Source organism: Pseudophryne corroboree, chromosome 8 (assembly GCF_028390025.1).
Source record: "Pseudophryne corroboree isolate aPseCor3 chromosome 8, aPseCor3.hap2, whole genome shotgun sequence".
NCBI lineage: Eukaryota > Metazoa > Chordata > Amphibia > Anura > Myobatrachidae > Pseudophryne > Pseudophryne corroboree.
Window position 1 is genome coordinate 331,758,474 of NC_086451.1, and position 24,741 is coordinate 331,783,214.

The following is a 24,741-nucleotide window of genomic DNA, read 5'->3' on the forward strand; positions in this document are numbered from 1 at the left end:
CACTGGGGGGCAATGTATATCTGACACAGTGGGGGCATTTGTGTATCTGGCACAGTAGGGCAATGTGTATCTGGCACTGTGGGGCAATGTATATCTGGCACTGTGGGGCAATGTATATCTGGCCCTGTGGGGCTACATGTATCTGGAACTATTGGGGTCATATGTGTATCTGCCCCTCCCCCCACATGTGTTTCGTGCCCCCATTTTCATTGGCCACGCCCCATGTGGCATTTGGCCACACCCGTAAGGCATTTTTTCTACTTGCACCACTGGGAATGGGGCAGCGTTTGTGTGGGGAGGGGGGCCCTGCCTCAATTGTCCCTTTATTTCTGATGGCAGCCCTGGCGGAGGGTGATTGTGGCGATCACCCCCCCTAGCACTGTGCAGTTGTAGTCAGCTCTCTTCGTCCTCCCAGCTGTTGGTGCATACAGTAGTTAGCTGCGGGCAGCCATGGAGATCGTGACAGCGCCGGTGCATTTCAAGTGTATTGCTTGCCGCCAGCGAACCAATTGGAACTCGAGGACTGGCAGCCAATCAGGAGCGCAATACACCACTTTTGAATTCATTATTGAATCTTGCGCATAACAATGCGATTAATCGCAATTAATCAGAGAAAATCATGCGATTAATCGCGATGAGAAATTTTAATCGTTGCCCACCACTAATATATCTATATATATATATATATATATATATATATATATATACACATATATATGTCCCAAACGGCGTCACTCCGGACGTGAAAAGAATACTCAGAGTCGGCTAATATAAGCTTATATTAGCCGACTCTGAGTATTCTTTTCATGTCCAGAGTGCCGCCGTTGGGGACATATGACACACGCAGCCTGGATGACTACGTGATGGAAGGCACCCGGCAAAGTATTTCTTATTAACCTGGGGAGTGCCGGAGCTGGGAGTTCTATATATATATATATATATATGGTATTGCAGGTGTGGCACTCAAAGCATACTTTCAATAAAAGGCGCAAAGGTGGAAGGTTAATATATATATATATATATATATATATATTACAGTAGTAAATAAATAAACACATTTAATAAAGGGGAAAGGTTAGTGCAGAAAAAAAAAATTGGCAACATGCCATTCACTACACGCAGTGGCAAGGAAAGAGTCAGGCCTTAGCCTTTATTTACAAGTGGTGGTTCTGCAACTGTCAGTGAGGTATCTTCTGCTTCCCATGACGACACAAGACCTTTTCACTCAGAATCTAGAAGAGGTGCAAAAAAAACAAAACAAAACACTAAGACAGTAGACCAAACTGTGTGTTCAGAACCAACACACATCCCTGAGTAGAGTCTAGGGGTGACCACATTAGCTATGTGTGAGTCTGATATTTCTCACACATTTCTGTCCTTATAGAGAAGCCTCTTTTGCATCCTCCCACCATTTCTGTACCCTCTGCACATGTGGGGAGAAGTACAGATGGTGAGGACAAAATAGAAATTGAGGATGCTTAAGTGGAACAGGATGATGGGTACTGTATATGTGTGTACTGCCCCTATCTGATACTGAAGATGTTGGTGATGTTTTTTTTCATCTACAAGTGACTGCAGTTCTTGGCCATGATAGCAAGAAATATTTTGTGATGCCTGGGCATAAGACCAAAAAAGTCACCAATTGGGTGTGGGATTATTTTTGCCCAAATCCTGACAACATTTGTTAAGGCATCTGCTCCATTTGTGAGGCCAAAGTTAGTAGAGGTAGGGACGTTAGCTATCTAGGCACCTCCTCCATGTTATGTAATTTGTGGCGAGTTCATGTAATGTATTTTACAAGATTATTATATAGTTAACTCCTTCATCATCAACCTCCTCATTAGTGATCGGAGGAAGTCCTTCCAAATAATTGTTTTGTAGTGGCCCAAACAAACCAAGGACTTCAGCAACAAAAGTGTCAGCCCCTGTCACTGAAGTGCTTGGTTAAACTGTGCATGTCCTTTTTAATATCAAACATAAAAGTGGGTAGGAGGGCTCAAGGACAATTCCATCTTGTACCACTTGTTTTATTTTCATTATTGGCTGCATTTTTGGCGGACATTGGTGACTGTCTTATTCTTTCATTGCTTTTTTTCACACCATTCACATCAGCCTCTGCACCTCATGGACCATACAGTTGAATAAATAAATTAAAATTAAATTCTTCTTTTATTGCTGACATAATAAATATAAATGGGGTGATTCGCCTCTGTGAGTTGTCATTTGTGGAAGTAAAAAATTAATTGCTCGTTTTCATTGTACAACTTGTGTATGTTGAGTTCATTGATATGGATAACGTGGACCATACAGTTGCCTACCATAATCAATTAATCTATTACTCTTTTTTTTAATTCTTCTTTTATGGAAGTTTTAGGCCGCACCTCATAGAGAATATGGACCATACAGTTGCCACCCCAATTAATCAATCAATCATTTTTTATTCTTTTATTGTGTTTTTGCCACTTGGCCTCACCTCACTGTCACTTAGCTTACTCAGCCAGCTAGCTAGCTCAGTGCAGCCTTTTGGCATAAACTGAATGAAAACAATATCATGAGGTGGATAAAATTAAGTGGACATGACTGAAATTAATGTTTATTGAGGTTAATAATACCCTAGGAACAAACAAAATGGCCACATTATATGATTTTAGAATGTTTCGTAAAAAATTTTTTTTTTAAAGTACAAAACCAAAGGGAGGCAATCAATTTTTCAGCTGTGAGGATACCAGTGATCAGGATACCGATGCTGGAATCCCGGCAACTGGTGAAATGTCGACGGTCGGAATCCCCACTTGAGGGGGAATAGATTAGTGTGGTGACAAAAAGTCGCCACCTGGCCCGAAGAGCGGCAAGCGCAGCGATTCCAGCATTGGTCTACTGAAATACCATACTGATTCCAACCATAACTAGTAACGTGATTTTTGCAAATTAAAAACCGGACGACTAATTAGAACCAAACCTAGCAAAAATGGGCCGAGGCACATCTCTACATATGATACTGTATTTGAGGACTTTACAGTTACTGACTGAGAGTTCCATCACCTAGTAAGCCTGTCAGTCTCAGTACATGTAATTCTCCATTATGATATAAGTCAGAGTAGTCAATGGACCCTGATCTTCAATACACCTTTAGTGATCAAATACTCATAGCCACAGGCGTAGCTACCATGGGTGCAGGCAGTGCAGCTGCTATGGGGCCCAGAGCTGAGAGGTGCCCACCTTCCCTGTCAAAGTTACATGTGTTATACACATTTTTTGCTATTGGGTGGTACGTAGGGGGGGTGGTCTTCAGTTTTCTGGCTGTCGAGATCCCGGCGCACAGTATTCCGGTTCCAGAATCCAGACAGTCAGCATACCGACACTTTATCTCCCTCTTAGGGGTCCACGACCCCCCTGGAGGGAGAATAAATAGCATGGCGCACGTAGCGTGCTACCGTGCCCGTTGCGCGGCGAGCACAGCTAGCCCGCAAGGGGCTCATTTGCGCTCGCCACACTGTCGGTATGCCGGCGGTCGGGATTCCAGAAGCCAGTATGCTGGGTGCCGGGAGCCCGGCCGCCGGCATACAATACTACACCCACGTAGGGGTCCTTTCAAACTTTTTCATTGGGGCCTGCAATATATAGTAACATAGTAACATAGTATCTAAGGTTGAAAAAAGACAGTTGTCCATCGAGTTCAACCTATTTGTGGTCTCCTATGCAGGATTATTTTATCTGAAAGATTTTGACTGATGCTGATGTCAGCCGTTGCATTATATCCCTTTTTATAGTGACTATAGTGCGTGACTATGCACAATAACCCTGGATATCCTTATCCATTAAGGAATTTATCTAACCCATTCTTAAAGATGTTGACAGAGTCCGCCATTACAACTCCCTCAGGCAGGGAATTCCATACACGTACTGTCCTTACCGTGCGGAATCTCTTCTCCTCTAACCTGAGCGAGTGTCCACAAGTTCTCTGTGTTGAGCTTACCAAAAACAGGTCCTGCGCAAGTTCGGTGTATTGTCCCCTTATATATTTGTAGACAGTGCCAGATTAAGGTCCATATGGGCCTGGAGCTGAAATTTATGAAGGGCCTATTTTATGCCACCGCATGGGCATGTGAAAACACTATGGGGGTGTGACTAGTAATGTTGGGGGTGTGGTAGATGTTGTGAGGGTGGGGTCTGCACAGGGGGTGTGACTAGCGCCTACCTTGAAAAATCTCAATCTCCCTCACTTATTCCATTATATCAACAGAGTAATGTGAGAATCTACAAACGAACAAAGGAAAACATCTCTTGTTAATGTGACTGTAATATGGAAAATGGCGCTTAGTGATGACATAAATATGAAACCTCTCAACAAAAGAGGCTACAGGTCGCTTAGGGATGTCATGAATGTGAAATCTTTCTATATGTAAAAAAAGACTTTACCTTTATAATATGTAGTTATGCTGAGAAGATATATCAGGAATGGTGGCTAGAGAGGGTGGGATTGAAGGGAGGTGTCGTCTGGACAGGGCAGAACAGGGGGAAGGGATAGATAGATAGATAGATAGATAGATAGATAGATAGATAGATAGATAGATAGATAGATAGATAGATAGATAAGTTCTCAGCAGACATAAGCAGCCAGTGGCTAGAGAGGAACACCTTTTCTCCTGCTTTTTGCACTGGTGATGCCATGACTATGCCGATCTCCTGCACAGGTGATGTGAAAAGCGTAAACGCCTGATTCCTCTGCAGCTGCTGACTTACAGCCAGCTACTGGGGGGATACACAACAGAAACCTATTGGCCGTAGTGCAGAGCAGCATGCTAGTATAAGATGCAGTGCGTTATGGAGTGATAGAGATTGGCCGCAGTCACAGGCAAGCAGTGATTGGCTGTACATAGAGCGTATCTCCCGAGACCCTCTTGTTTTCTAAAAGCAAGTTCTTGATCCTAATTTCTGGGTAAAAAAATATATATATATTTATATATAGATATATGGCTCAGGAGGCACTGTCTAGCACCAAAGCCAAATTTACACACAATTTATCAGATAAATGGTACATCTGGACATTGGGGCTAATTCCAAGTTGATCGCAGCAGGAAATTTTTTAGCAGTTGGGCAAAACCATGTGCACTGCAGGGGGGAGGGGGGGCAGATATAACATTTGCAGAGAGTTAGATTTGGGTGGGTTATTTTGTTCCTGTGCAGGGTAAATACTGGCTGCTTTATTTTTACACTGCAATTTAGATTGCAGATTGAACTCACCACACCCAAATCTAACTCTCTCGGCACATGTTATATCTGCCTCCCCTACAGTGCACATGGTTTTGCCCAACTGCTAACAAAGTTCCTGCTGCGATCAACTCAGAATTACCCCCATTATACACAGGTGCAGCAATATAAACTCCTGGAAATTTGGTGAATTTTGATCAGAGCTGTGCTGAAAAGAGAGACAGGTGAGGCACTGCCTCACCTGCCATAGACTTTTTACTCCAGAGTTTTGGCTATAAAAATGATTAGAATAATGCAAAGAATATATTTCAAACTTATTTTTTGTATTTTTCATATACTTTATACAGTCAAAACTCTGGCTCAAACGTTAGTATGACAGGAAAGGCTCTGCCTCACCTGCCTCACCCCACCGCACGTCACTGATATATATATAGTTATATAAAGCAATATGCACTCCTCCCGCAGTCTCATCAGTAAGGGTGTTACCTGTAATGTCACCGCATCCAACGGTGACCACATGCAGGCGGTTTTCCACTAACAGGGCACTCACCGATACACAAACGATATAACCACTTTTCAATTTTTACATCACCTTGATAAATCTCCAGTTATGGGATAACAGTTGACTCATACTTGCCTACCTGACCCTCTCCATGAGGGAGAAAATGCTCTGTTCCTGGACTTTCCTGGTAATGTATGATTGCCATCACCTGTGGTGAAACACCGTTCTTATCAATTAACTAGCTCACCACAGGTGATGTCAATCATACATTACCAGGAAAGTCCAGGGACAGAGCATTTTCTCCCTCATGGAGAGGGTCAGGTAGGCAAGTATGAGTTGACTTCATATTCATACCACTGAGCTGGTCATCATTCTTAAGACACATTGGCTCCGGAAAGGAAAATACAAACAAAAACATTGGCCCCTACAGGTAAATTAAAACACCCTGGTCCCCAAAGGAGTAGAAAAAAAACTTAATGGCCTCAGTAGGAAAAATACATTGTCCCCACACTCCCCCGTGCTCTATCACAGTCACACACTCCCTCCCCCTGTGCTTTATCAAACTCCCTCCCCCGCGCTTTATCACACTAACATACTCCATTCCTCTGCGCAACTGCACTTTATCACTCCCTCCCCCTGAGCTTTATCACACTCCCTCCATTGCACTTTATCACACTCCCTCCCCCTGCACTTTATCACACTCCCTCCCCCTGCGCTTTATCACACTCCCTCCCCTGCGCTTTATCACACTCCCTCCCCTGCTCTTTATCACACGCCCTCCCCTTGCACTCTATCACTCCCCTTGCACTTTATCACACTCCCTCCCCCTGCGCTTTATCACACTCCCTACCCCTGCAATTTATCACACTCCCTCCTTCTGCGCTGTATCACGCTACCTTCGCCTGTGCTTTATCACACTCCCTCCCCTGCGCTTTATCACACTCCCTCCCCTGCACTTTATCACATCCCCTCTTCTGCGCTTTATCACACTCCCTCCACTGTGCTTTATCACACTCCCTCCCTTGCACTTTATCACCCTCCCTCCCCTTGCCCTCTATCACACTCCCTCCCTCTGCGCTTTATCACACTCCCTCCCTTGCACTTTATCACACTCCCTCCCCTTGCCCTCTATCACATTCCCTCCCCCTGCACTTTATCACACTCCCTCCCCCTGCACTTTATCACACTCCCTCCCCTGCGCTTTATCACACTACCTTCTCCTGCGCCCTGCGCTTTATCACTCTCTCCCCTGCGCTTTATCACACTCCCTCACCTGTGCTTTATCAAACTCCCTCCCCTGCCCTCTATCACACTCCCCTTGCACTTTATCACACTCCTTCCCCCTGCGCTGTATCACGCTACCTTCCCCTGCGCCCTGCGCTTTATCACACTCCCTCCTTTGCACTTTATCACACTCCCTCCTTTGCACTTTATCACACTCCCTCCCCCTGCGCTGTATCACACTCCCTCCCCTGTGCTTTATCACTCTCCCTCCCCTTGCCCTCTATCACACTCCCTCCCCCTGCGCTGTATCACACTCCCTCCTTTGCACTTTATCACACTCCCTCCCCCTGCGCTGTATCACACTCCCTCCCCTGCGCTTTATCACACTCCCTCCCTTGCACTTTATCACACTCCCTTCCCCTGCGCTTTATCACACTCCCTCCCCCTGCGCTTTATCCCACTACCTTCTCCTGCGCCCTGCGCTTTATCACACTCTCTCCTCTGCGCTTTATCACACTCCCTCCCCTGTGCTTTATCAAACTCCCTCCCATGCGCTTTATCAAACTCCCTCCCCTTGCCCTCTATCACACTCCCCTTGCACTTTATCACACTCCCTCCCCCTGCGCTGTATCACACTCCCTCCTTTGCACTTTATCACACTCCCTCCCCCTGCGCTGTATTACGCTACCTTCCCCTGCGCCCTGCGCTTTATCACACTCCCTCCCTTGCACCTTATCACACTCCCTCCCCCTGTGCTCTATCACACTCCCTCCCCCTGCACTGTATCAAACACACACACCATCCCCCACGCTCTATCACAGCCACAGCCAAGTTCACATGGAAGTCACACACAGAAGCTCACATATACACAGTGCCAGATTAAGGGGTACATGGGCATGGAGCTGAAATTTAGGAAGGGCCTATTGTGTGTTGTTGCAGGTAGTGTGATCAGTGCCATAGAGAAATTCTCCCAGGGTGGGTAGGGGGTGTGTGCTGACATACTACGAGTATCACTGCAATACCTCCCCACCTTCTTACACTTCATTTTCACACTATGGGGTAAACGTATGAAGCAGTGATAAGAGTGGAGAAGTGAGCTAGTGGAGAAGTTGCCCATAGCAACCAATCAGCATTGAAGTAATATTTATAATTTGTATAAAGAGCAGCTGATTGGTTGCCATGGGCAACTTCTTCCCTGGCTCACTTCTCCACTCTTATCACTGCTTCATAAACTTACCCCTATATCAGTATGTTACTTCCCCAAATTGCATTCCTTCATTATATCTACCTCCCCAAACTACTTACCCACACTACATCACTATGCTATCTACTCACTCTAAAGGTGTGTACACATGGGCCCTCATTCCGAGTTGATCGCTCGCAAGGCGATTTTAGCAGAGTTACACACGCTAAGCCGCCGCCTACTGGGAGTGAATCTTAGCTTCTTAAAATTGCGACCGATGTATTCGCAATATTGCGATTACAAACTACTTAGCAGTTTCAGAGTAGCTTCAGACTTACTCGGCATCTGCGATCAGTTCAGTGCTTGTCGTTCCTGGTTTGACGTCATAAACACACCCAGCGTTCGCCCAGACACTCCTCCGTTTCTCCGGCCACTCCTGCGTTTTTTCCGGAAACGGTAGCGTTTTTAACCACACGCCCCTGAAACGCCGTGTTTCCGCCCAGTAACACCCATTTCCTGTCAATCACATTACGATCGCCGGAGCGAAGAAAAAGCCGTGAGTAAAAATACTATCTTCATTGTTAAATTACTTGGCGCAGTCGCAGTGCGAATATTGCGCATGCGTACTAAGCGGAATTTCACTGCGATGCGATGAAATATACCGAGCGAACGACTCGGAATGAGGGCCATGGTGAGATTTCTCCTTTCGATTTTGACTATATAGTCAAAATCGCAAGGAAAGTTAATGCAAATCGCAAGGTGTTAGCCACCTTGCGATCCTGACGCGCAATCCCGTGATAGACTGTAGACAGGCAAGTCAATCTTGACTATATAGTGTACAAACTATAGTCAAAATTGGCACTTAGTCAAAATCATATACATGAGGGGTGGGCAGACTTTTGGAGCCGGTGATCTACTTTGAAAGCTGAAAAGCTTTTGTGATCTACCCAGGTGGGATATTAACGCGCGCCCCAGAAAAGCGGGTGTGGCATAACAAAAAAAGGGACGTAGCCTTGCTGCACAGGGTGTAATGACTGTCTCGCACGGAATAACACATTGGCCCCCTCAGGTTTAAACTTCAAACACATATGCCCCCACAGTGCCAGATACACATATGCCCTACAGTGCCAGATATGCCCCCACAGTGCCAGTTATGCCCCCACAGTGCCACATACACATATGCCCCCACAGTGCCACATACACATATGTCCCCACAGTGCCCCATATGACCCCACAGTGCCAGATACAGATATGCCTCCACAGTGCCAGATATGCTCCCACAGTGCCAGATATGCACCCACAGTGCCATGTGCCCACAGTGCTAGATATGCCCCACATTGTCACATATGACCCCACAGTGCCAGATACAGATATGCCCCCACAGTGCCATGTGCCCACAGTGCTAGATATGCCCCCACAGTGCCAGATATGCCCCCACAGTGCTAGATATGCCCCCACAGTGCCACATATGACCCCACAGTGCCAGATACAGATATGCCCCCACAGTGCCATGTGCCCACAGTGCTAGATAAGCCCCCACAGTGCCACATATGACCCACAGTGCCAGATATAGATATGTCCCCACAGTGCCATGTGCCCACAGTGCTAGATATGCCCCCACAGTGCCATAGAAACATAGAAACATAGAATTTGTCGGCAGATAAGAACCACTTGGCCCATCTAGTCTGCCCCTTTTTTTTTTTTATATATTATTTTTTTTTTATCACTAACCTTATTTGTTCCTTATTTCTTTGTAAGGATATCCTTATGTCTATCCCATGCATGTTTAAATTGCTCTACTGTCTTAGCCTCTACCACCTCTGATGGGAGGCTATTCCACTTGTCCACTACCCTTTCTGTGAAATAATTTTTCCGCAAATTTCCCCTGAACCTCCCCCCCTCCAGTCTCAGTGCATGTCCTCGTGTCCTATTGCTTCTCTTCATTTGGAGAATGTTTCCCTCCTGGACTTTGTTAAAACCCTTCATATATTTGAAAGTTTCTATCATGTCCCCCCTTTCTCTTCTCTGCTCCAAACTATACATATTGAGATTTCTTAGTCTTTCTGGGTATGTTTTGTGATGTAGGCCATGCACCATTTTAGTTGCCCTCCTTTGTACAGTTTCTAATGTATTAATATCCTTTTGAAGATATGGCCTCCAGAACTGAATACAGTATTCTAGATGAGGCCGTACCAATGACCTATACAGTGGCATTATTACTTCTTTCTTTCTGCTGCTGATTCCTCTCCCAATGCAGCCAAGCATCTGACTAGCCTTCCTCATTGCCTTGTTACATTGCTTACCTGCCTTTAAGTCATCTGAAATAGTGACTCCTAGATCCCTTTCCTCCTCAGTAGTTTCCAGTATAGTGCCATTAATACTGTATTTAGCTTTAGGATTTTTGAGACCCAAGTGCATGATTTTGCATTTTTTGGCATTAAACTGTAATTGCCAGACTCTTGACCATTCCTCTAGTCTACCTAGATCCTCAATCATTTGTTTTACCCCACCTGGTGTGTCTACCCTGTTGCATACCTTTGTGTCATCTGCAAAAAGGCATACTTTCCCTTTAATCCCATTTGCAATGTCACCAATAAAGATATTGAAAAGCACTGGTCCAAGTACAGATCCCTGGGGTACTCCACTGGTAACATTTCCCTCCTGTGAATGCACTCCATTTACCACAACTCTCTGTTTTCTATCCTTCAACCAAGATCTTATCCATTCAATAATCCTAATATCCAATCCCAAACTTTCAAGTTTATTTAGCAGTCTGCGATGTGGAACTGTGTCAAAAGCCTTACTAAAGTCAAGATAAGCTATATCCATGGCTCCACCTTTATCCATCACTTTAGTCACACAATCAAAAAAGTCAATAAGATTTGTTTGACATGATCTTCCCCCAGTGAATCCATGCTGTTTGGGATCCAGTAAATTGCCGGATTTGAGATGATCTACAACTCTTTCTTTTAAGAGTGTTTCCATCAATTTCCCTACTACTGATGTAAGACTCACTGGTCTGTAGTTGTTTGCCTCTTCCTTGCTTCCACTTTTGTGCAGTGGGACTACGTTTGCTCTTTTCCAGTCCCCTGGAATTTCTCCTGTAGCTAATGACTGGTTGAATAATTCTGTCAATGGTGCTACCAGCACCTCTTTAAGTTCTTTTAGTATCCTTGGATGTATCCCATCTGGCCCCATAGATTTGTCCACTTTCAGCTTTGAGAGTTCTGTTAGGACCTTCTCCTCTGTAAATGTACTTGTTTCATTTTCCTGAATATCCCTGCAACTTAACTGTGGCCCCTTCCCCTCTCTTTCAGTAGTAAATACTGAGCAAAAATAATCATTAAGATGATCTGCTATTAAATTGTCTCCCTCAACAAGATTCCCAGTGTCCGTCTTTAGTTTTATAATTCCGCCTTTTGTTTTTCTTTTTTCGCTTATATACCTAAAAAAAGTTTTGCCTCCTTTACCCACTGACTGGGCCATTTTCTCCTCAGCTTGTGCCTTTGCACATCTGATTACCTTCTTTGTCTCCTTCTGTCTAACAAGATATATCTTTTTGTCTTCATTATTTTGTGTCTGCTTATATTTCCTAAAAGCCATCTTTTTTGCTCTCACAATATTTGCTACTTCTTTTGCAAACCACACTGGCTTCCTTTTCCTTGTGTTTTTCCTAACAGTTTTGATACAAAGGTCTGTTGCCTTCAATATTGCACATTTGAATGTTTTCCACCTCTCCTGCACTGTTTCCAAGTTCCTCCACTCTGCCAAAGAATCGCTTACACATTTTCCCATCCCTACAAAATCAGCCTTCCTAAAATCCAACACCTTTGTTTTTGTATGGGACGAGTCAGTCTCTGTCTTAATGCTGAACCATACTGCTTGATGATCACTGGATCCGAGGTTTTCACCCACTTTTACGTCTGATAATCTGTCTCCATTTGTAAGTATTAAGTCTAATATTGCGTCTTTCCGAGTGGGCTCCCTCACCAATTGGTGGAGGGATGCTCCCTGAAGGGAATTTAAAATGTTCCTACTTCTAGTGGAACTAGCAACAGACACCTCCCAGTTTACATCAGGAAGATTAAAGTCTCCCCTGATTATTACCTCTCCTTTTAATGCCATTTTAGTTATGTCCTGCAATAGGTTCTTGTCAAGTTCCTCTTCCTGACCTGGTGGCCTGTATATCACGCCAATACGAATAATCAACTTTTCCCCTGTTTCTATGGTCACCCAAAGGGCCTCAGTTTTTTCTTCAATACTTTGTATTAATGTAGTCTTTATGGCATTTTTTACATACATTGCTACCCCTCCCCCGATTTTTCCAATTCTGTCCTTCCTAAACAAAGTATATCCCGGTATAGCTATGTCCCAGTCATGATTTTCATTGTACCATGACTCTGTAATTGCCACAATGTCTAGATCATCCCTTGTCATTATTGCAGTTAGTTCTGGGATTTTATTTCCTAAGCTCCTAGCATTTGCACACATAGCTTTTAGAGTTTTGTTTGTGCTTTTTCTGTTCCTAGCTATGTTCTTCTCTCTGCCTATTTTTATTTGGTTTTGATCTGAATTATCTTCTGTTGCTGTGGATATGCTTCCTATTCCCTTTGCCTGCAGAAACAATACCTCTGTGTTGGGGGAGCAGATTTCTTTATTCCTATTTGGTTCACTGCCCCCCTTTGTTAGTTTAAATAGCTCTTGATGAAGCATCCAAACTGTTCAGTTAGTATTTTCGTTCCCGTTGAAGATGGGTGCAGGCCGTCACTTTTGTATAAGCTCCTATCTTGCCAGATGGTGTGACTATGGCCTATAAATCCAAATCTCTCCTCATTGCACCATGTCCTTAGCCAAACATTGAAGTTTCTGATGCAATGAGTTCTGTCTTCCCCTCTGTGTACTGGCAATACTTCTGAAAAAGATACAGTGGTTGCCACCTGCTTCAGAGCAGTCCCTAACTTCCTAAATTCATCTTTTACAGCAATGAGTTCTGCATTTGCCAGGTCATTTGTCCCTAGGTGGACAATGACATCCACCTCCCCATCTTTTCTTGCTGCCTTCACAATTCTTAGCATGCGCTCTTTATCCCTTGGAGCTGTGGCTCCAGGTAAGCACCTTACTTGTTTCTCTACTTCATTTGCATTTCCCAGATGTATTCCTCTAATAATGGAATCTCCCAAAAGAAGTGCAGTCCTTTTTGGAGATTCAATTTTCCTGTTCCATTTCCTGTTCCTATGGTTGGTAGATGTCCCCATATCCTCCTGTTCTGTAGTGCCTCTATTAGTTGTATCTTCCAGCCCTGCAAGAGTAGCATACGAGTTTTGCAGTGTCACCGCTTGCGGGAGGTGTCTGTGTCCCTCTGGAAACCTCTGCCCTTGAGAGCCCACAGTAGTCCAGGCAGAATGTCTTCTGGTGGCTCTCTGAGGCAGTGGAGGCTTCAAAGACACAGACATCTTACAAATCTCAGCATGCAGTTTTGCTATCTCCTCCTTCAGCAGAGAAAATTGCTCACAGATTGGACAGCAGCTGAGTCTCCACGCTGCCTCTTTCCAAACAAATGCTTTACATCCATTGCACTGCACAAGGCCAAACATTGTATCAGATGTGAATGGTATTGCAAATTTGTGTGTTACTTGGTGTATTTTAAAACTCACCTGTTGCTGTATTCTAACTCACCTGCTGCTGTTACAAACTCACTTAATAAGCCAAGCCTCACTTTATAATGCACGCCTCTCACAAGAGCACAGCTCACAGAGTCTGGTCACTGTTTATATAGTTTCTCCTCAGGTAGCTGTTCTATTCAGCCCCTCCTCCTAATCACTTCACACCTAGATTCAGCCACTCCTCCTCCTAGTTTCTCTTCACACTCTAAGACAGCACAAGTGAAAGCACAGAGACAAACACAGCCAAATTCTCACTCCTTTTTCCCACAATATTACAATCCCTATATGGATAGATAGAGAATACTCACCTGCTGCTGTTACAAACTCACTTAATAAGCCAAGCCTCACTTTATAATGCACGCCTCTCACAAGAGCACAGCTCACAGAGTCTGGTCACTGTTTATATAGTTTCTCCTCAGGTAGCTGTTCTATTCAGCCCCTCCTCCTAATCACTTCACACCTAGATTCAGCCACTCCTCCTCCTAGTTTCTCTTCACACTCTAAGACAGCACAAGTGAAAGCACAGAGACAAACACAGCCAAATTCTCACTCCTTTTTCCCACAATATTACAATCCCTATATGGATAGATAGAGAATACTCACCTGCTGCTGTTACAAACTCACTTAATAAGCCAAGCCTCACTTTATAATGCACGCCTCTCACAAGAGCACAGCTCACAGAGTCTGGTCACTGTTTATATAGTTTCTCCTCAGGTAGCTGTTCTATTCAGCCCCTCCTCCTAATCACTTCACACCTAGATTCAGCCACTCCTCCTCCTAGTTTCTCTTCACACTCTAAGACAGCACAAGTGAAAGCACAGAGACAAACACAGCCAAATTCTCACTCCTTTTTCCCACAATATTACAATCCCTATATGGATAGATAGAGAATACTCACCTGCTGCTGTTACAAACTCACTTAATAAGCCAAGCCTCACTTTATAATGCACGCCTCTCACAAGAGCACAGCTCACAGAGTCTGGTCACTGTTTATATAGTTTCTCCTCAGGTAGCTGTTCTATTCAGCCCCTCCTCCTAATCACTTCACACCTAGATTCAGCCACTCCTCCTCCTAGTTTCTCTTCACACTCTAAGACAGCACAAGTGAAAGCACAGAGACAAACACAGCCAAATTCTCACTCCTTTTTCCCACAATATTACAATCCCTATATGGATAGATAGAGAATACTCACCTGCTGCTGTTACAAACTCACTTAATAAGCCAAGCCTCACTTTATAATGCACGCCTCTCACAAGAGCACAGCTCACAGAGTCTGGTCACTGTTTATATAGTTTCTCCTCAGGTAGCTGTTCTATTCAGCCCCTCCTCCTAATCACTTCACACCTAGATTCAGCCACTCCTCCTCCTAGTTTCTCTTCACACTCTAAGACAGCACAAGTGAAAGCACAGAGACAAACACAGCCAAATTCTCACTCCTTTTTCCCACAATATTACAATCCCTATATGGATAGATAGAGAATACTCACCTGCTGCTGTTACAAACTCACTTAATAAGCCAAGCCTCACTTTATAATGCACGCCTCTCACAAGAGCACAGCTCACAGAGTCTGGTCACTGTTTATATAGTTTCTCCTCAGGTAGCTGTTCTATTCAGCCCCTCCTCCTAATCACTTCACACCTAGATTCAGCCACTCCTCCTCCTAGTTTCTCTTCACACTCTAAGACAGCACAAGTGAAAGCACAGAGACAAACACAGCCAAATTCTCACTCCTTTTTCCCACAATATTACAATCCCTATATGGATAGATAGAGAATACTCACCTGCTGCTGTTACAAACTCACTTAATAAGCCAAGCCTCACTTTATAATGCACGCCTCTCACAAGAGCACAGCTCACAGAGTCTGGTCACTGTTTATATAGTTTCTCCTCAGGTAGCTGTTCTATTCAGCCCCTCCTCCTAATCACTTCACACCTAGATTCAGCCACTCCTCCTCCTAGTTTCTCTTCACACTCTAAGACAGCACAAGTGAAAGCACAGAGACAAACACAGCCAAATTCTCACTCCTTTTTCCCACAATATTACAATCCCTATATGGATAGATAGAGAATACTCACCTGCTGCTGTTACAAACTCACTTAATAAGCCAAGCCTCACTTTATAATGCACGCCTCTCACAAGAGCACAGCTCACAGAGTCTGGTCACTGTTTATATAGTTTCTCCTCAGGTAGCTGTTCTATTCAGCCCCTCCTCCTAATCACTTCACACCTAGATTCAGCCACTCCTCCTCCTAGTTTCTCTTCACACTCTAAGACAGCACAAGTGAAAGCACAGAGACAAACACAGCCAAATTCTCACTCCTTTTTCCCACAATATTACAATCCCTATATGGATAGATAGAGAATACTCACCTGCTGCTGTTACAAACTCACTTAATAAGCCAAGCCTCACTTTATAATGCACGCCTCTCACAAGAGCACAGCTCACAGAGTCTGGTCACTGTTTATATAGTTTCTCCTCAGGTAGCTGTTCTATTCAGCCCCTCCTCCTAATCACTTCACACCTAGATTCAGCCACTCCTCCTCCTAGTTTCTCTTCACACTCTAAGACAGCACAAGTGAAAGCACAGAGACAAACACAGCCAAATTCTCACTCCTTTTTCCCACAATATTACAATCCCTATATGGATAGATAGAGAATACTCACCTGCTGCTGTTACAAACTCACTTAATAAGCCAAGCCTCACTTTATAATGCACGCCTCTCACAAGAGCACAGCTCACAGAGTCTGGTCACTGTTTATATAGTTTCTCCTCAGGTAGCTGTTCTATTCAGCCCCTCCTCCTAATCACTTCACACCTAGATTCAGCCACTCCTCCTCCTAGTTTCTCTTCACACTCTAAGACAGCACAAGTGAAAGCACAGAGACAAACACAGCCAAATTCTCACTCCTTTTTCCCACAATATTACAATCCCTATATGGATAGATAGAGAATACTCACCTGCTGCTGTTACAAACTCACTTAATAAGCCAAGCCTCACTTTATAATGCACGCCTCTCACAAGAGCACAGCTCACAGAGTCTGGTCACTGTTTATATAGTTTCTCCTCAGGTAGCTGTTCTATTCAGCCCCTCCTCCTAATCACTTCACACCTAGATTCAGCCACTCCTCCTCCTAGTTTCTCTTCACACTCTAAGACAGCACAAGTGAAAGCACAGAGACAAACACAGCCAAATTCTCACTCCTTTTTCCCACAATATTACAATCCCTATATGGATAGATAGAGAATACTCACCTGCTGCTGTTACAAACTCACTTAATAAGCCAAGCCTCACTTTATAATGCACGCCTCTCACAAGAGCACAGCTCACAGAGTCTGGTCACTGTTTATATAGTTTCTCCTCAGGTAGCTGTTCTATTCAGCCCCTCCTCCTAATCACTTCACACCTAGATTCAGCCACTCCTCCTCCTAGTTTCTCTTCACACTCTAAGACAGCACAAGTGAAAGCACAGAGACAAACACAGCCAAATTCTCACTCCTTTTTCCCACAATATTACAATCCCTATATGGATAGATAGAGAATACTCACCTGCTGCTGTTACAAACTCACTTAATAAGCCAAGCCTCACTTTATAATGCACGCCTCTCACAAGAGCACAGCTCACAGAGTCTGGTCACTGTTTATATAGTTTCTCCTCAGGTAGCTGTTCTATTCAGCCCCTCCTCCTAATCACTTCACACCTAGATTCAGCCACTCCTCCTCCTAGTTTCTCTTCACACTCTAAGACAGCACAAGTGAAAGCACAGAGACAAACACAGCCAAATTCTCACTCCTTTTTCCCACAATATTACAATCCCTATATGGATAGATAGAGAATACTCACCTGCTGCTGTTACAAACTCACTTAATAAGCCAAGCCTCACTTTATAATGCACGCCTCTCACAAGAGCACAGCTCACAGAGTCTGGTCACTGTTTATATAGTTTCTCCTCAGGTAGCTGTTCTATTCAGCCCCTCCTCCTAATCACTTCACACCTAGATTCAGCCACTCCTCCTCCTAGTTTCTCTTCACACTCTAAGACAGCACAAGTGAAAGCACAGAGACAAACACAGCCAAATTCTCACTCCTTTTTCCCACAATATTACAATCCCTATATGGATAGATAGAGAATACTCACCTGCTGCTGTTACAAACTCACTTAATAAGCCAAGCCTCACTTTATAATGCACGCCTCTCACAAGAGCACAGCTCACAGAGTCTGGTCACTGTTTATATAGTTTCTCCTCAGGTAGCTGTTCTATTCAGCCCCTCCTCCTAATCACTTCACACCTAGATTCAGCCACTCCTCCTCCTAGTTTCTCTTCACACTCTAAGACAGCACAAGTGAAAGCACAGAGACAAACACAGCCAAATTCTCACTCCTTTTTCCCACAATATTACAATCCCTATATGGATAGATAGAGAATACTCACCTGCTGCTGTTACAAACTCACTTAATAAGCCAAGCCTCACTTTATAATGCACGCCTCTCACAAGAGCACAGCTCACAGAGTCTGGTCACTGTTTATATAGTTTCTCCTCAGGTAGCTGTTCTATTCAGCCCCTCCTCCTAATCACTTCACACCTAGATTCAGCCACTCCTCCTCCTAGTTTCTCTTCACACTCTAAGACAGCACAAGTGAAAGCACAGAGACAAACACAGCCAAATTCTCACTCCTTTTTCCCACAATATTACAATCCCTATATGGATAGATAGAGAATACTCACCTGCTGCTGTTACAAACTCACTTAATAAGCCAAGCCTCACTTTATAATGCACGCCTCTCACAAGAGCACAGCTCACAGAGTCTGGTCACTGTTTATATAGTTTCTCCTCAGGTAGCTGTTCTATTCAGCCCCTCCTCCTAATCACTTCACACCTAGATTCAGCCACTCCTCCTCCTAGTTTCTCTTCACACTCTAAGACAGCACAAGTGAAAGCACAGAGACAAACACAGCCAAATTCTCACTCCTTTTTCCCACAATATTACAATCCCTATATGGATAGATAGAGAATACTCACCTGCTGCTGTTACAAACTCACTTAATAAGCCAAGCCTCACTTTATAATGCACGCCTCTCACAAGAGCACAGCTCACAGAGTCTGGTCACTGTTTATATAGTTTCTCCTCAGGTAGCTGTTCTATTCAGCCCCTCCTCCTAATCACTTCACACCTAGATTCAGCCACTCCTCCTCCTAGTTTCTCTTCACACTCTAAGACAGCACAAGTGAAAGCACAGAGACAAACACAGCCAAATTCTCACTCCTTTTTCCCACAATATTACAATCCCTATATGGATAGATAGAGAATACTCACCTGCTGCTGTTACAAACTCACTTAATAAGCCAAGCCTCACTTTATAATGCACGCCTCTCACAAGAGCACAGCTCACAGAGTCTGGTCACTGTTTATATAGTTTCTCCTCAGGTAGCTGTTCTATTCAGCCCCTCCTCCTAATCACTTCACACCTAGATTCAGCCACTCCTCCTCCTAGTTTCTCTTCACACTCTAAGACAGCACAAGTGAAAGCACAGAGACAAACACAGCCAAATTCTCACTCCTTTTTCCCACAATATTACAATCCCTATATGGATAGATAGAGAATACTCACCTGCTGCTGTTACAAACTCACTTAATAAGCCAAGCCTCACTTTATAATGCACGCCTCTCACAAGAGCACAGCTCACAGAGTCTGGTCACTGTTTATATAGTTTCTCCTCAGGTAGCTGTTCTATTCAGCCCCTCCTCCTAATCACTTCACACCTAGATTCAGCCACTCCTCCTCCTAGTTTCTCTTCACACTCTAAGACAGCACAAGTGAAAGCACAGAGACAAACACAGCCAAATTCTCACTCCTTTTTCCCACAATATTACAATCCCTATATGGATAGATAGAGAATACTCACCTGCTGCTGTTACAAACTCACTTAATAAGCCAAGCCTCACTTTATAATGCACGCCTCTCACAAGAGCACAGCTCACAGAGTCTGGTCACTGTTTATATAGTTTCTCCTCAGGTAGCTGTTCTATTCAGCCCCTCCTCCTAATCACTTCACACCTAGATTCAGCCACTCCTCCTCCTAGTTTCTCTTCACACTCTAAGACAGCACAAGTGAAAGCACAGAGACAAACACAGCCAAATTCTCACTCCTTTTTCCCACAATATTACAATCCCTATATGGATAGATAGAGAATACTCACCTGCTGCTGTTACAAACTCACTTAATAAGCCAAGCCTCACTTTATAATGCACGCCTCTCACAAGAGCACAGCTCACAGAGTCTGGTCACTGTTTATATAGTTTCTCCTCAGGTAGCTGTTCTATTCAGCCCCTCCTCCTAATCACTTCACACCTAGATTCAGCCACTCCTCCTCCTAGTTTCTCTTCACACTCTAAGACAGCACAAGTGAAAGCACAGAGACAAACACAGCCAAATTCTCACTCCTTTTTCCCACAATATTACAATCCCTATATGGATAGATAGAGAATACTCACCTGCTGCTGTTACAAACTCACTTAATAAGCCAAGCCTCACTTTATAATGCACGCCTCTCACAAGAGCACAGCTCACAGAGTCTGGTCACTGTTTATATAGTTTCTCCTCAGGTAGCTGTTCTATTCAGCCCCTCCTCCTAATCACTTCACACCTAGATTCAGCCACTCCTCCTCCTAGTTTCTCTTCACACTCTAAGACAGCACAAGTGAAAGCACAGAGACAAACACAGCCAAATTCTCACTCCTTTTTCCCACAATATTACAATCCCTATATGGATAGATAGAGAATACTCACCTGCTGCTGTTACAAACTCACTTAATAAGCCAAGCCTCACTTTATAATGCACGCCTCTCACAAGAGCACAGCTCACAGAGTCTGGTCACTGTTTATATAGTTTCTCCTCAGGTAGCTGTTCTATTCAGCCCCTCCTCCTAATCACTTCACACCTAGATTCAGCCACTCCTCCTCCTAGTTTCTCTTCACACTCTAAGACAGCACAAGTGAAAGCACAGAGACAAACACAGCCAAATTCTCACTCCTTTTTCCCACAATATTACAATCCCTATATGGATAGATAGAGAATACTCACCTGCTGCTGTTACAAACTCACTTAATAAGCCAAGCCTCACTTTATAATGCACGCCTCTCACAAGAGCACAGCTCACAGAGTCTGGTCACTGTTTATATAGTTTCTCCTCAGGTAGCTGTTCTATTCAGCCCCTCCTCCTAATCACTTCACACCTAGATTCAGCCACTCCTCCTCCTAGTTTCTCTTCACACTCTAAGACAGCACAAGTGAAAGCACAGAGACAAACACAGCCAAATTCTCACTCCTTTTTCCCACAATATTACAATCCCTATATGGATAGATAGAGAATACTCACCTGCTGCTGTTACAAACTCACTTAATAAGCCAAGCCTCACTTTATAATGCACGCCTCTCACAAGAGCACAGCTCACAGAGTCTGGTCACTGTTTATATAGTTTCTCCTCAGGTAGCTGTTCTATTCAGCCCCTCCTCCTAATCACTTCACACCTAGATTCAGCCACTCCTCCTCCTAGTTTCTCTTCACACTCTAAGACAGCACAAGTGAAAGCACAGAGACAAACACAGCCAAATTCTCACTCCTTTTTCCCACAATATTACAATCCCTATATGGATAGATAGAGAATACTCACCTGCTGCTGTTACAAACTCACTTAATAAGCCAAGCCTCACTTTATAATGCACGCCTCTCACAAGAGCACAGCTCACAGAGTCTGGTCACTGTTTATATAGTTTCTCCTCAGGTAGCTGTTCTATTCAGCCCCTCCTCCTAATCACTTCACACCTAGATTCAGCCACTCCTCCTCCTAGTTTCTCTTCACACTCTAAGACAGCACAAGTGAAAGCACAGAGACAAACACAGCCAAATTCTCACTCCTTTTTCCCACAATATTACAATCCCTATATGGATAGATAGAGAATACTCACCTGCTGCTGTTACAAACTCACTTAATAAGCCAAGCCTCACTTTATAATGCACGCCTCTCACAAGAGCACAGCTCACAGAGTCTGGTCACTGTTTATATAGTTTCTCCTCAGGTAGCTGTTCTATTCAGCCCCTCCTCCTAATCACTTCACACCTAGATTCAGCCACTCCTCCTCCTAGTTTCTCTTCACACTCTAAGACAGCACAAGTGAAAGCACAGAGACAAACACAGCCAAATTCTCACTCCTTTTTCCCACAATATTACAATCCCTATATGGATAGATAGAGAATACTCACCTGCTGCTGTTACAAACTCACTTAATAAGCCAAGCCTCACTTTATAATGCACGCCTCTCACAAGAGCACAGCTCACAGAGTCTGGTCACTGTTTATATAGTTTCTCCTCAGGTAGCTGTTCTATTCAGCCCCTCCTCCTAATCACTTCACACCTAGATTCAGCCACTCCTCCTCCTAGTTTCTCTTCACACTCTAAGACAGCACAAGTGAAAGCACAGAGACAAACACAGCCAAATTCTCACTCCTTTTTCCCACAATATTACAATCCCTATATGGATAGATAGAGAATACTCACCTGCTGCTGTTACAAACTCACTTAATAAGCCAAGCCTCACTTTATAATGCACGCCTCTCACAAGAGCACAGCTCACAGAGTCTGGTCACTGTTTATATAGTTTCTCCTCAGGTAGCTGTTCTATTCAGCCCCTCCTCCTAATCACTTCACACCTAGATTCAGCCACTCCTCCTCCTAGTTTCTCTTCACACTCTAAGACAGCACAAGTGAAAGCACAGAGACAAACACAGCCAAATTCTCACTCCTTTTTCCCACAATATTACAATCCCTATATGGATAGATAGAGAATACTCACCTGCTGCTGTTACAAACTCACTTAATAAGCCAAGCCTCACTTTATAATGCACGCCTCTCACAAGAGCACAGCTCACAGAGTCTGGTCACTGTTTATATAGTTTCTCCTCAGGTAGCTGTTCTATTCAGCCCCTCCTCCTAATCACTTCACACCTAGATTCAGCCACTCCTCCTCCTAGTTTCTCTTCACACTCTAAGACAGCACAAGTGAAAGCACAGAGACAAACACAGCCAAATTCTCACTCCTTTTTCCCACAATATTACAATCCCTATATGGATAGATAGAGAATACTCACCTGCTGCTGTTACAAACTCACTTAATAAGCCAAGCCTCACTTTATAATGCACGCCTCTCACAAGAGCACAGCTCACAGAGTCTGGTCACTGTTTATATAGTTTCTCCTCAGGTAGCTGTTCTATTCAGCCCCTCCTCCTAATCACTTCACACCTAGATTCAGCCACTCCTCCTCCTAGTTTCTCTTCACACTCTAAGACAGCACAAGTGAAAGCACAGAGACAAACACAGCCAAATTCTCACTCCTTTTTCCCACAATATTACAATCCCTATATGGATAGATAGAGAATACTCACCTGCTGCTGTTACAAACTCACTTAATAAGCCAAGCCTCACTTTATAATGCACGCCTCTCACAAGAGCACAGCTCACAGAGTCTGGTCACTGTTTATATAGTTTCTCCTCAGGTAGCTGTTCTATTCAGCCCCTCCTCCTAATCACTTCACACCTAGATTCAGCCACTCCTCCTCCTAGTTTCTCTTCACACTCTAAGACAGCACAAGTGAAAGCACAGAGACAAACACAGCCAAATTCTCACTCCTTTTTCCCACAATATTACAATCCCTATATGGATAGATAGAGAATACTCACCTGCTGCTGTTACAAACTCACTTAATAAGCCAAGCCTCACTTTATAATGCACGCCTCTCACAAGAGCACAGCTCACAGAGTCTGGTCACTGTTTATATAGTTTCTCCTCAGGTAGCTGTTCTATTCAGCCCCTCCTCCTAATCACTTCACACCTAGATTCAGCCACTCCTCCTCCTAGTTTCTCTTCACACTCTAAGACAGCACAAGTGAAAGCACAGAGACAAACACAGCCAAATTCTCACTCCTTTTTCCCACAATATTACAATCCCTATATGGATAGATAGAGAATACTCACCTGCTGCTGTTACAAACTCACTTAATAAGCCAAGCCTCACTTTATAATGCACGCCTCTCACAAGAGCACAGCTCACAGAGTCTGGTCACTGTTTATATAGTTTCTCCTCAGGTAGCTGTTCTATTCAGCCCCTCCTCCTAATCACTTCACACCTAGATTCAGCCACTCCTCCTCCTAGTTTCTCTTCACACTCTAAGACAGCACAAGTGAAAGCACAGAGACAAACACAGCCAAATTCTCACTCCTTTTTCCCACAATATTACAATCCCTATATGGATAGATAGAGAATACTCACCTGCTGCTGTTACAAACTCACTTAATAAGCCAAGCCTCACTTTATAATGCACGCCTCTCACAAGAGCACAGCTCACAGAGTCTGGTCACTGTTTATATAGTTTCTCCTCAGGTAGCTGTTCTATTCAGCCCCTCCTCCTAATCACTTCACACCTAGATTCAGCCACTCCTCCTCCTAGTTTCTCTTCACACTCTAAGACAGCACAAGTGAAAGCACAGAGACAAACACAGCCAAATTCTCACTCCTTTTTCCCACAATATTACAATCCCTATATGGATAGATAGAGAATACTCACCTGCTGCTGTTACAAACTCACTTAATAAGCCAAGCCTCACTTTATAATGCACGCCTCTCACAAGAGCACAGCTCACAGAGTCTGGTCACTGTTTATATAGTTTCTCCTCAGGTAGCTGTTCTATTCAGCCCCTCCTCCTAATCACTTCACACCTAGATTCAGCCACTCCTCCTCCTAGTTTCTCTTCACACTCTAAGACAGCACAAGTGAAAGCACAGAGACAAACACAGCCAAATTCTCACTCCTTTTTCCCACAATATTACAATCCCTATATGGATAGATAGAGAATACTCACCTGCTGCTGTTACAAACTCACTTAATAAGC